The following is a 12,527-nucleotide window of genomic DNA, read 5'->3' on the forward strand; positions in this document are numbered from 1 at the left end:
AGGGGGGCTCGGGGGAGAAGGTAAGAGCGTGTGTCCTTCTGCTTAACCCCTTATGCACTGTAGTGTGTGAGTGTTTACTTACATGCTGCAACACAAAAAAGGGTTAACAGGCAGAAGACAGAGATCTCTGCTTCACTGCACTAATAACCTCTGACCTCTGTTCTCCAGCTGTAAAATGAAGTAGGAAAATGTACAGAGCTCCCTGCAGAGGTCAGGGGTTATCAGTGCACTGCAGTACATAAGGGGTTAAGCAGAAGGTAGTCTGTTCCTGCACCTATGTATTTAACCATAAGGGCTTCTAATGGGACCTTATAGGTAAAAACAGTGGACTGTCATAGCAAGCAGCCATTGACTATCTGCTCTGCCAGTCACTCTTGTGGCTGCAGCCAGGATTCTGCCTCTGGCCACAAGAGATTTTACTTTTTGGCTACATCACATATTATATACTGTAAATATATATATGCAGTGCTTTGTGTTGTAAGTAGGGGAGGGGGGCCCTTACAAAAAGTAAGGATGATTTAGAGTACAGACCAAGTCTTACATAAAGCCTACATCCTGACATGGCTGTGGACATTAACAGAAGGAGAACTATTAATCATCAACCAGGTTCTCTGCTTTCTAACATTTGACTTTGTGATTCCCAAATACCCTAAGTAAAAATAAACTTTATGAAGTCCATCCAATTCCGCAGTACAGTTCTAATGCCTTGTAATTTTCCAGCTGCCCTATAACAATCCTCTGCAACCAAGAGATGGAACAAGACAACAAGAAAATAAGATGACAGATATCTCCTGACAATACGAGCACATAAATGGTATGTCAAATATCTACTTATACTCATGGTCTATCACCAGCAGAGTGCTACTTGAACTAAAAGGTCAGCCTGGTGCCCGCTTTAATTAACTCTACAGAAATAGGTAGGCATACTGTGCCAACTAGCCTCTTGCTGCCAGGGCAGGTTCCCCTGACACTAAAGGAATGTCCACTCATGGCACATGTCTCCACGTGAATCATTCAGCTCCTGGCTAAACTGTGACTTGGAGGTGACCATGACTCAGGAAAATGTTGAACATGTGTGTCTTAACATTTCTATGAATTACTACTATAATTATTTTAAGAGATAGAACAATTGATCATAGTCACCCCAAAGAAAAAAGTGCAAATTTTCTCTTTGATAATAAGAGTGAAGAATAAAAACAGCAGCTGGGAGTCAATTGCTAAGCATTTCGGTTTAGAAAGATCGGCCGAACGCGAACAGTTTGGTAAATCCACTTGACACTAGTAACAAGCGTATTCTTTCTCTATATTTTTTAATGCATTAAGTCTTTAATACCTGTGTAATGTTTTGTATGTAATATTTGTATTGTGATCAGAGCCAGTTTTCGATTTTTTGTTTGATGAGATGAAGGGTAAAGTAATAGGTTTTGAGAATGAATTTTTAGTGTAGGAAATCTGCTAAAGTTCTAGATTTACTCCACAGGCAATCCTAGAGCAGTCCTAGAGTCGTGCAGAAAAAAGTAATTTTCGGGGTATGTGCACACTGAGGAAAACACACGGAGGACTTGCAGTAGATTCCGCCGCTCGTCCTTGCAGGCTCCCACTTCACTCTCCACCAGTGCCATAGACTCCATCCTATGGCCAGGCAGATTCCACCATCCACCCAAAGAATGAACTGGTCCTTTCTTTGGGCGGAGGGTGGAATCTGTCTGTCCATAGAATGGAGTCTATGGCACTGGCGGAGAGTGAAGCAGGAGTGTGCGGGGCCAAGTGGCAGAATCCACCGCAAGTCCTGCGCCTGTGTTTCTCAGTGTGCACATACCCATGGTGAGTGTTGATGCCACACAAATTTCTGTATATGTATGAGGAAGGAGTTTAAAGAGGGGAGCGGATGTTTGGATGTTTGTGATTGAGAAAGAGAGAAGGTTATGGCCTGATAACTCAGTTATCAGGATAAGTTGTAAAGTTAGAAGTTAAACAGTGTCGGAAGAAGATTAGGTCCAGGGAATTCCCACCCTTGTATGTGAGACTGTTAGGTGTGAGAGGCCAAGAAAGAAGATTAAGGAGAAGCTGAGTCAAAATCACCCAGGATTAGTGTAAGAAAGTCTGTGGATAAGCAGTGAGGGTGCCAGGTGACAAAGTGGTTAAGGAATTGTTGAGGTGAGCCAAGGGGGCAATAGATAACAGCAACTCTGAGGGAAAGTGGGCAAGAGAGTCTAAGGGGGTGAACCTCAAAGGAGCAAAATAGACGCAAGGGTTCAGGGGAAATTACTTGGACAGTGCACTGCAGGGAAAGAACACCAACTCCTCCACCATGCCTACCCTCAGCTCTGCGGGTGTGGGAGAGATGAAGATCACCATACGATAGAGCAGCAGGGGGAGCAGTTTCAGATGGTTGTAACCAGGTTTCGGAGCCAGAAGGTTAAAGGATTTAGTAATAAAGAAATCATGAATCTGAGTTTGTTACTCGCTGAGCAAGAGGAGAGCACAGGTGAAGAATACTGGAGAGACAGAAGGAACAGAAAATGGCAGACAGTGATTCTCAACCAGATTCAAAGGATTATTAGTGGAGGGAGATAGAAGGGAAAGATTAACAGTAGAGGAAGATAAACATAGATTAGGAGAGATATCACCAGCAGTGAGAAGCAGAAGGATAGAGAGAGACAGCAGATGGTTAAAAGATTTGTGAGAGCAACTTCTATGGAAGGAGTTGTTATACGGCAGTGATCAGATGTGAACAGGGCATGGGAGCAATACATAGGCGAGGAAAGCAGAGAGGGGCTGATGTAGATTTAATCTAAAGCATGGGTCTCCAAACTGCGGCCTTTCAGCTGTTGCAAAACTACATTTACCATCACGCCTGGACAGCCAAATCCAAAGCTTTAGTTGTCCAGGCATGATGGGAGTTGTAGTTTCGCAACAGCTGGAGGGCCGCAGTTTGGAGACCCATGATCTAAATGGTGTATGGATGATGGGTAGGATAGAAAGAAAACATGAAAAATGTGTTACTCTTTGTAAGCAGATCATTTCTGTTTAATTCTGTTTAATTCCAATTTTGGTCTAATTCTACAGTGGTCACGTAATATGCCACTTTGGATGGAGTATTTAGATTCAGCTCTGGTAAAACTCAGCAGTCGGCTCGGGTGAAACGAAACCTTAGCTGTGATTGGTTGCTATGGGTAGTTTACAATAGTGTCTATTTTACACCCTTTGATAAATCTAGGCCTATATTTCTATATAATAGTCATACAGTTACTAAATAGTATCATTATACCATCATACTGTATTGAAAATTGAAATCAACATTATTTAAAGGCCAAATAATACAACCACACCGTTTAGACGGTACGATATATCGTACGGAAAAATCGTTTTGCGATCGCGCACCCGCAGCCCGGCCCGCCCGCTGCCCGGCCCCCCGCTCGTAGCCCGGCCTCCCGCTCGTCCGCAGCCCCCTGCGCCGGCTCGATCGCCACCCCCGCCGCTCTCATCGCCACCCCCGCCACTCTCATTGCCGCCGCTCTCATCGCCGCCCCCGCCGCTCTCATCGCCGCCCAGCCGCTGTCATCGCTGCCCCCGCCGCTCTTTTCGCCGCCGCCGCTCTCATCGCCGCCCCCGCCGCTCTTATCGCCGCCGCCGCAGCTCTCATCGCCACCCGCCGCCGCTCCGGTCGCCCCCCCCCCCACCGCTGCCGCTCGCCCCCCCCCACCGCTGCCGCTCCGATCGCCACCCCCCGCCGCCGTCGCCGCTCCGATCGCCCCCGCCGGCCCACGGTCATACGTTACCTGCTCCGCGCAGCAGGTCTTCAGCCATCCCCGACTCCGCTCTTCAGTGCACTGATTGGCTGAAGAGGGGAGCCGGGAATTTCAAACGGCTCCTCTTTAGCCAATCAGTGCTCCTCTTCAGCACTGATTGGCTGAAGAGGAGCCGTTTGAAATTCCCGGCTCCCCTCTTCAGCCAATCAGTGGGGCGATCGGGGCGGCGACGGCGACAGCGGGGGGGTGGCGACCGAAGCGGCGGCGGCGGGTGGCGATCAGAGCGGCAGGGGTAGCGATCGGAGCGGCGGGTGGCGATCAGAGCGGCGGGGGTAGCGATCAGAGCGGCGGGGGGGGGGGGGCGACCGGAGCGGCGGGTGGTGATCAGAGCGGCGGCGGCGATGAGAGCGGCGGGGGTGGCGATCGAGCCGGCGCAGGGGGCTGTGGATGAGCGGGGGGCCGGGCTGCGAATGGGGGGCCGGGCGGCAGGCGGGCCTGCGGGCCGGACTATCGTGCGACGACTGTTTACACGGAACGATCGGCGAATTATTCGCGAACAACGAACAACGATTTGATGACATGTTGAAAGATCAAAACGGACGATTGCTCGTTCGTCGTTTGATCGTTCGCTGCGTTTACACATACGATTATCGTTCGATTTCGATCATTATCGCGCAAATTCGCCTGATAATCGTTACGTGTAAACGCACCATTAGGCCAGTAGGGGATTATAACAGGTCAGTTTCAGGTGGTGTCCTGGGACCCAGAGCTCCTGAGGGGCCCATGGCTGCTAAAACAGACTTTCAGTGGTTATGGTCTCCTAGCTACAGGTCTGCCATGTTAGGGCTGCCACGGCTGCTGCCACACACGCTCTCCCTGTCCCTCTCGATCTGTGGACACCGGTGCCCATGCACGGCGCTGCTTCCTCTTTGGCCCCCTGGCTGCCTCACCGATCCACGGTCCTGCTCTGCATCATCCCAGCCGGCACATGTGTCCCCGCCTCCTAGGGCATGTGTGCGCAGGCTGTCATAGATTTAAAGGGACAGTACATCCCTAATTGGTTATGTGCACTAACACCTCTCTACAAATTCCTGCCCTGCCCCTAGTGTTGGAGCTTCTGCATGCTTCCCTTACCATGTGGTCCCAGCTGCCTGTAATTCCTGCCCCATGTCTTCTGCTGCCTGTAGTTCCAGTCCATGGCTGCTGTCCTGGTTTAAGCTGTGTGTCCTTCTGTGTTCCTGTCAGCCTACCTGCCTATGTGTCACCAGCTGCATCTCCCCCATCACCACTAGCAAGCCAAGCCAGGGGTAGCGACCTGGGGTCACCTGCCGCAGCAAGTCCATCCAACCTTGAGGTAGGTGCTGGTGACAAGCAGCGGCCCCTTATACTCTGCTTCCTGGTGCGGCTTACGCTAACACTAGCGGTGGAATAGCGGATCCATGACTCCTGATGATACATGCCATGATTTGCTGATTTGTCTGGTGTGGGGCAGGAGGATACAGGGTGAACCGTCTAGGGTGGGGGCAGGAGGATACACGGTGCCCAGTCTGGGGAGAGGTCAGGGGAATACAGGGTGACCAGTCTGGGATAGGGGCAAGGGGATATAGGGTGACTAGTCTGGGGTAGGGAAAGGGACACAAGAGAGCACGGTAATGAGAGCAATGTGTGTGTGTGTGAAGAAGGGGGGTATTTTGGTGTAATATAGGGTCTAAATTAATTTTGAGGTATAGTGTCGGTACTTAGGGGACTGGTTGAGGTCTGGAATAATGCTGGCAATTGAACTGGGAGGTAGTAGTACATTATTTTATACTTTAACCCCTTGATGACACCCATCTCCAGCCTTGCGCCATAGAATAACAGAACATTGCAGCTCAAGCTGGAGATGGTTTAGAAAGCTCTGCCTCCTAATTCACAGGTACAGACAGCAGGGAGCAGAGACAATGGAGCCTCTGTTTAGGTGCCAAATTCAAAATGAAAGTAATCTAGAAAAGAAAAGTGAGTACAGTGCTGCTTGATATTAATTTTTCATAAAACTTTACAGATACATAGTAAATATGACATTATCTATCCCATACTATGGACACCACGCTAGATGCTGCCATAGTTACAGTAGGGTAGGGGGGCCCAAGCTTGGTGAACAGCACAGGGCCTATGGTAAAGTTAATATGCCTCTGTCTTAAGCTCTGAACTTTCGAACACCATCTTCAACTGTTTCCACCCAGTGTCCCAAATAGTAATATTGGCCTTTTTATACCCCTAGAAATTGTTTAGAATGAAAACATTTGTATATCCTACCTGCCCCTGCTGTTTTCAGGATAAGAGAACCTTGCTACATATGTTCTGGGCCTGCCCTGTTGTGCTGGGTTTTTAGAGGGAGGTATGGGAATTAATGGAACGCACACTTGGATTGGCAAGTATTATAGAGCCAAAGTTTTCTCATTCTCTTAGATTATATAGTACAGTCTGAACACGATCCTTGTTAAAACTTGTGTTATTTAATGCTAAGAAAACTATTATACTCAGCTAAAAGCCTCCTAAGACTTCAATTCTATGTATTTAGCTCAAAATTGTGTTCTCTCCCCTTATATAAATTGACCTACTGTATGAGTGTGGGTAGGCAACCCATGAACTTCGTGAAAACTTCTGTGTTACTCAACATTTAATTGCTCTATGGTACTTTTTTCAGGGCCTTTACTTTAGTTGGCCTGGTCTCTCTTATTCTTGCCATTGGACTTTTTACTGATCTGCTCCTCTATGCACTTCCGCCCCCCCCCCCCACACACACTTCTTTTATTCCTCTGCTGATTGGCATTCCTTACTCCTATAATCTATGGGAGGAATTTTTCCTTTTATTGAACATATCTGTGCCCCTCATTTTTTCTTACTGTAACGCCTGGAGTAGTGGATCCACTGGACCGGCACCAGCGATGGCACAAACCTCACCAGGGAGCGGAGTCTAAGGGGCCGCTGGTTTTCACCAGAGCCCGCCGCAAGGCGGGATGGACTTGCTGCGGCAGGCGACCCCCAGGTCGCTACCCCTGGCTTGGTTGCTGGTGACGGCAGGCGAGGCGTGGCAGGAGCAGTAGGCAGGAGATGGCACTGGCAAAGGTCTGCAGGTGAGAGCGCACGTGACAGGCTGAACGCAGGAACAGATGGAGTGACAGGGAAACAGGAACCAGGAACAGGGACTAGGGACCGGGGTAACGGATAGGACTCAGGAACAGGGACTGGGACCAGGTAACAGATAGGACTCAGGAACAGGGACTGGGACCAGGTAACAGATAGGACTCAGGAACAACAGGGGGCTGGGCCAAACGCTATGGGAAGCATGTAGAGGCTCCAACACTAAGGACAGGGCATGCTGGGATTTATAGGGGAGTGATTGGGTGCAACTACCAGTTAGGAGCGCACTGCCCCTTTAAATCTGAGACAGCCGGCGCGCGCGCGCCCTAGGAGGCGGGGACGCGCGCGCCGGCCGGCACAGCGGGAGACAGGAGCGTGGAGAGGTGAGGCGCCCCCCGGGGCCGAGGTGACAGCAGCGCCGGGTCCCCGACTATGGACACCGGCTGCTGCATAGGGCAGGTAGCGGTCGCGGCGGCGGCCCGGAACGCGGGACGCCGCCGCGGCCGTAACAGTACCCCCCCCCTTTGGCCTCCCCCTCTTTCTTGCCTGCAAATGGCACAGGAAGCCACAAAGTCTTTGACATCTTGGGATAGGCTGGGCCACCAGTAGTGGCGAGAGATCCGTTGGCCGGTCTTACGGACTCCCGGGTGCCCGGCCTCCAACGAGGAATGTCCCCAGTTCAAAATACCTCTTCGAAGCGCAGGGTGAACATGAGTCTTTCCGGGGGGTACTCTCTGAAGAGTGGAGGTGACGACTGGTACTAGGCGATCAGGCGGTATAACGTGGCAAGGGACCTTCTGTAAGTTCTTCCGGTGGTGAGAGGACACGACCTTAGTCTTGGGTACGGGGAGAGGGTACACCTCGGCAGAGAAGGCATCCGCCGAGTCTTGGTCTTCTGCCGGTAGGCCGGATAGAGGCTTGGCCGGGACAGGAAATGACAAAATACACTTGGTCTGAGGTGACTTGAGACACTGGTGGGAACAGTCCTGACCCCAACTGAGAATCTCCCCGGTTCTCCAGTCCAGCTGAGGGGCATGTTCTTGTAGCCACGGGAGTCCCAGGAGGACCGCGGGGGAAGAATGGGGCAGGACGTAGAAGGATATCTCTTCTTGATGTGAAGGACCCACCTGGAGGACTAAAGATGCGGTCTGGTAGTACACACGGTCGGTAAGAATTTCGCCCGTGACCGAGGAGATAGTCAGGGGCCTGGCTAGTCGGGTCACGGGTAGCCGCCATCTTTGGACCAATGTTGCCGCAATAAAACTGCCTGCTGAGCCAGAATCGAGGAAGGCAGTAGTCTGATGATTTTGTCCTGAGGGAGTCCGGATGGAAACAGGCATAGACAGACTTGGAATGGTGGCATTCGCACCTAGGGACACCTGTCCCACCGGACCTAGGTGCGAGCGTCCTCCGGATGCTTGGGGACGTAGGGAACATCCCAGCCGGAAGTGATCGGAACCACCGCAATAGAGACAGAGATTCTGCTCCAGGCGCCGGATTCTTTCATCAGGCGTCAGGTGAGCCCGTTCCACCTGCATAGGAATCTCAGGAGAGGGCTGGGACATCGAAAGGTCAGGATTCTGGAAAACCGGCGCCAGCTGGGGGTGGCGACGGGAATGGGTTAGTAAATGTTCATGCCGAACCTCCTCCTCCCTCTCCGAAAAACGAGTATCAACTCGGGTGGCCAGTAGAATGAGTTCGTTCAGGGAGGTAGGCAGGTCTCGGGCAGCGAGCACGTCTCTCACTCGACTAGACAGGCCCTTCTTGAAGGTGGCCAACAGGGCGGCCTCGTTCCAGTCCAATTCAGCTGCCAGGGTGCGGAACTGGATGGCGTAGTCACCGACAGAGGAGCTGCCTTGAGAGAGGTTGAGGAGAGCAGTCTCGGCCGAAGAAGCACGGGCAGGTTCCTCAAAGACGGAGCGAAACTCGAATAGGAAGGCCCGGAGATTGGCAGCAACAGGATCATCACGGTCCCACAGTGGCGTGGCCCAGGCCAGGGCTCTACCCTCTAATAGGCTGATGATGAAAGCCACTTTAGAGCGCTCGGTGGAAAACTGACTACTCAAAAGTTCAATGTGCATGGTGCACTGAGTCAGGAATCCTCTGCACAACTTAGAGTCCCCAGAGTACTTGCTTGGGAGAGCCAGTCGGAGTGAAGAAGCAGCGTCAGGAGATGGTGTGCGCTGGGCAGTAGTCTGCTGCTGTAAGGCGGCAGTGAGTTGCTGGATCTGCTGTGACTGTTTCTGGATTTGTTGAGCCTGTTGCGCGACCACTCTGGCGACGTCACGGAGATCTGGCACCTCGCCGGGATCCATGGTTTGGAGCCTACTGTAACGCCTGGAGTAGTGGATCCACTGGACCGGCACCAGCGATGGCACAAACCTCACCAGGGAGCGGAGTCTAAGGGGCCGCTGGTTTTCACCAGAGCCCGCCGCAAGGCGGGATGGACTTGCTGCGGCAGGCGACCCCCAGGTCGCTACCCCTGGCTTGGTTGCTGGTGACGGCAGGCGAGGCGTGGCAGGAGCAGTAGGCAGGAGATGGCACTGGCAAAGGTCTGCAGGTGAGAGCGCACGTGACAGGCTGAACGCAGGAACAGATGGAGTGACAGGGAAACAGGAACCAGGAACAGGGACTAGGGACCGGGTAACGGATAGGACTCAGGAACAGGGACTGGGACCAGGTAACAGATAGGACTCAGGAACAGGGACTGGGACCAGGTAACAGATAGGACTCAGGAACAACAGGGGGCTGGGCCAAACGCTATGGGAAGCATGTAGAGGCTCCAACACTAAGGACAGGGCATGCTGGGATTTATAGGGGAGTGATTGGGTGCAACTACCAGTTAGGAGCGCACTGCCCCTTTAAATCTGAGACAGCCGGCGCGCGCGCGCCCTAGGAGGCGGGGCCGCGCGCGCCGGCCGGCACAGCGGGAGACAGGAGCGTGGAGAGGTGAGGCGCCCCCCGGGGCCGAGGTGACAGCAGCGCCGGGTCCCCGACTATGGACACCGGCTGCTGCATAGGGCAGGTAGCGGTCGCGGCGGCGGCCCCGAACGCGGGACGCCGCCGCGGCCGTAACACTTACTTTGTTTTTCTTTACAAGGTTTTATGACTCTTGCTGTTATACAGTAAAATGTAACCACCATATCTAAATGCATATAAGCACAACTCTGTTTTACATTTTATGTATCCTAAATTATTTTATGCCATACAGTATGTTTACTACTTTTGTCATGTTTGCTGACTTTGTTCTTGTAAAAAAAAATGTAAAAGAAAAAAAAGGTGGCCGCAATAGTAGAGTAGATGATTGAAGGCAGCAGAAAGTAATTGTCCCTGTTATAAATATTTGTTCCACACAACGTAGCTGTTTATGTAGACAGTTGAACCCTATTCAATATATAATTGCCCCCCTTTCAAGTACCTGACCCCCCACAGGGTATATAATTTACCCCAGCAAGTATTTGTCCCTCCTAAATAGATTGTTGCCCCCACAGGTAAATAGCTACCCACCACTAGCTAGAAAGGTGCCTCTATATTAAATAGTTGTCCCCCACTAGCTAGATAGTTGCCCCCATAAAAGACAATTTTCCCCTAATAGGTACATAGCTGCTATCCACATTTATAAAAATGCCCCCCAGTAACTAGATAAGTGCCCCTTCCAAAAAAACAATATACTCCTCCGCACTCATGCCAGCAGGGCTTTTTCCTCTGCCTGCCTTTTTCCACCCTGGAGGCTGCAGGTGCGAGCACTGCAGGCAGCGCACAAATCATGTTCTTATAGCCTGCACCACTCATGCCTGCGACCTCCAAGAGTTTAGAAAAAGTGTCAGACTGACAGTGAATGTCAGTCCAGAAGCTTTTCTTTGCACCCTGCCTCTGAGCAGCATTGACAGTTACAGCTGACTGAGAGTGTGTCAGGAATCAATGAAAAAAGTGCAGCCTGTGTGTCACCGACGGGCCCACTGACTTGAATGGGCAGTGACTATGTTCTGTCCATCTGTCCAGTGGATACTTCTTTTGTGCAGGACTTATAAGTGTTGTTTTCCATGCTTTTGAGTCCTGCACAAAAGTATACATCAAGCAAATAAACAGAACGTAGTCACAAAAAGACTCCGTCCTGCCCATTCAAGTCAATGGGGCTGTCGGCCACATTCCCGATGTGTAGCCTGACATGATGTGAACATAGCCTTAGTGGTGTGGGCAGTGCAGCAATTGCAGCACCACAGGCCTTGTCACTAATGTCCCCTTCCCATGAATCCAGCTATCTGCTACGTGAGGTAAGATCATTTTACCTTGTGGAAGATGTAGCCCTCATTGTGGTCATAATAAGCAAGAACAGACTGTGTCAATGATGCATTTTTGCATAAACCGAACCATATATTCATCTGCAAGATTATTATATTGTAATTTATTAATTAGGGGGGTTTCTGTGCTATATTGCTTAATGATTTGTGCTATATTGCTTAATGGGAAATGGGATGGGCGTGCACACAGTGTCAACACGACACTGTGTGCACGCCCATCCCATTTCCCATTAAGTTTAATGGAGCGCATTATTAGGCTATGTTCAGACGCTGTATCAGCGCCGCTGTCAGAAAAGATCATCCCGGTCGGTACTGCAGTACTGGCTGGATGATCTTTAGTGCTGCTGAATTCTAATGCGGGCATTAGTCAGTTTTTTGCGGCGCCGCTAGGGATTCCCTCAGCCTTCAGTACAACTTAAGTTCTGTACTAATCACAGCTGTTGCAACAACGGCCGTGATTACTATGTAATTTACATTGTGTGAACAAAGCCTTATACTAAAAATATGGCTGTATTTTTACCTTAAAATTACAGCCGTATTTTTATTTTATGATTTGTGAACATAGCTTTAAAGTTACCCTCTGTTGGAAGTCGTCCCTTGACAAACAAAGAAACTAAATGTTCCAGCTACGTATTATTGACTAATACATATCAGGAACAGATAACACAGAAGGTTATGCAGATTTAAAAAAAAAGTTAATATATGCCCTGCTGTGTGCGTGGACAAAATAGAATAGGGTAAAAAATATTATCTTGTTTTACTGCTTGGACAGCAGGAAAAAAATAAAACAGCAAAATAAATCCAGACCTTCCTGGTAATTGCCAAAGAAAGGAGGTTTGTGGGAAATTCCAGGAACTAAAAACTGAACAATCAATGGAAGGGTCCCCACTAGCCACATACTGTTAGGGTATAAACCCACACACCGTATATGCAGCGTGTTTACTGCTGCGATACGCAGCAAACTCGCAGCAAAATCGCAGCAAAATCGCAGCAAAATCGCAGCAGATTAGATCTAAATAACTGAACACAGCATCAAATCTGTACCAACAAATCTGCTGCGTATTTGTTGCATATCTGCTGCATATACGGTGTGTGGGTTTATACCCTTAGGGTAAATACTTTGCAGATGTTTTTCTGACACTTGGGTCATTCCTCTGTAGATACAGCTGTAGTTGTTAGGGAACATGGAGCAAAAGCGTCGGAGCTCTCTGCCGCAGAATTCTGCCTGCCTCAGTGTTTCAATGGAAGGGCGCGCGCACCTCCACTTCCGTCACTTTCCGCTCAAAGAATTGACATGTCGATTCTTTGAGAAGAGAGCGACGGAAGTGGAGGCGTGCAAGCCCTCCCATAG

The 12,527-nt window shown here is 50.3% G+C and overlaps 1 long non-coding RNA gene across 1 annotated transcript in view; it reads left to right on the forward strand.

Annotated features, from left to right (window-relative positions):
• Nucleotides 1-667: 667 nt before the first annotated feature.
• Nucleotides 668-12,527, forward strand: part of LOC138783445 (uncharacterized) — a 77,211-nt gene continuing 65,351 nt past the window's right edge. Inside the window, exon 1 of the long non-coding RNA XR_011361689.1 lies at nt 668-814. This is a non-coding gene — a long non-coding RNA (uncharacterized lncRNA). The remainder of the gene's footprint in view (nt 815-12,527) is intronic.

Source organism: Dendropsophus ebraccatus, chromosome 2 (assembly GCF_027789765.1).
Source record: "Dendropsophus ebraccatus isolate aDenEbr1 chromosome 2, aDenEbr1.pat, whole genome shotgun sequence".
Taxonomy (NCBI): Eukaryota; Metazoa; Chordata; class Amphibia; order Anura; family Hylidae; genus Dendropsophus; species Dendropsophus ebraccatus.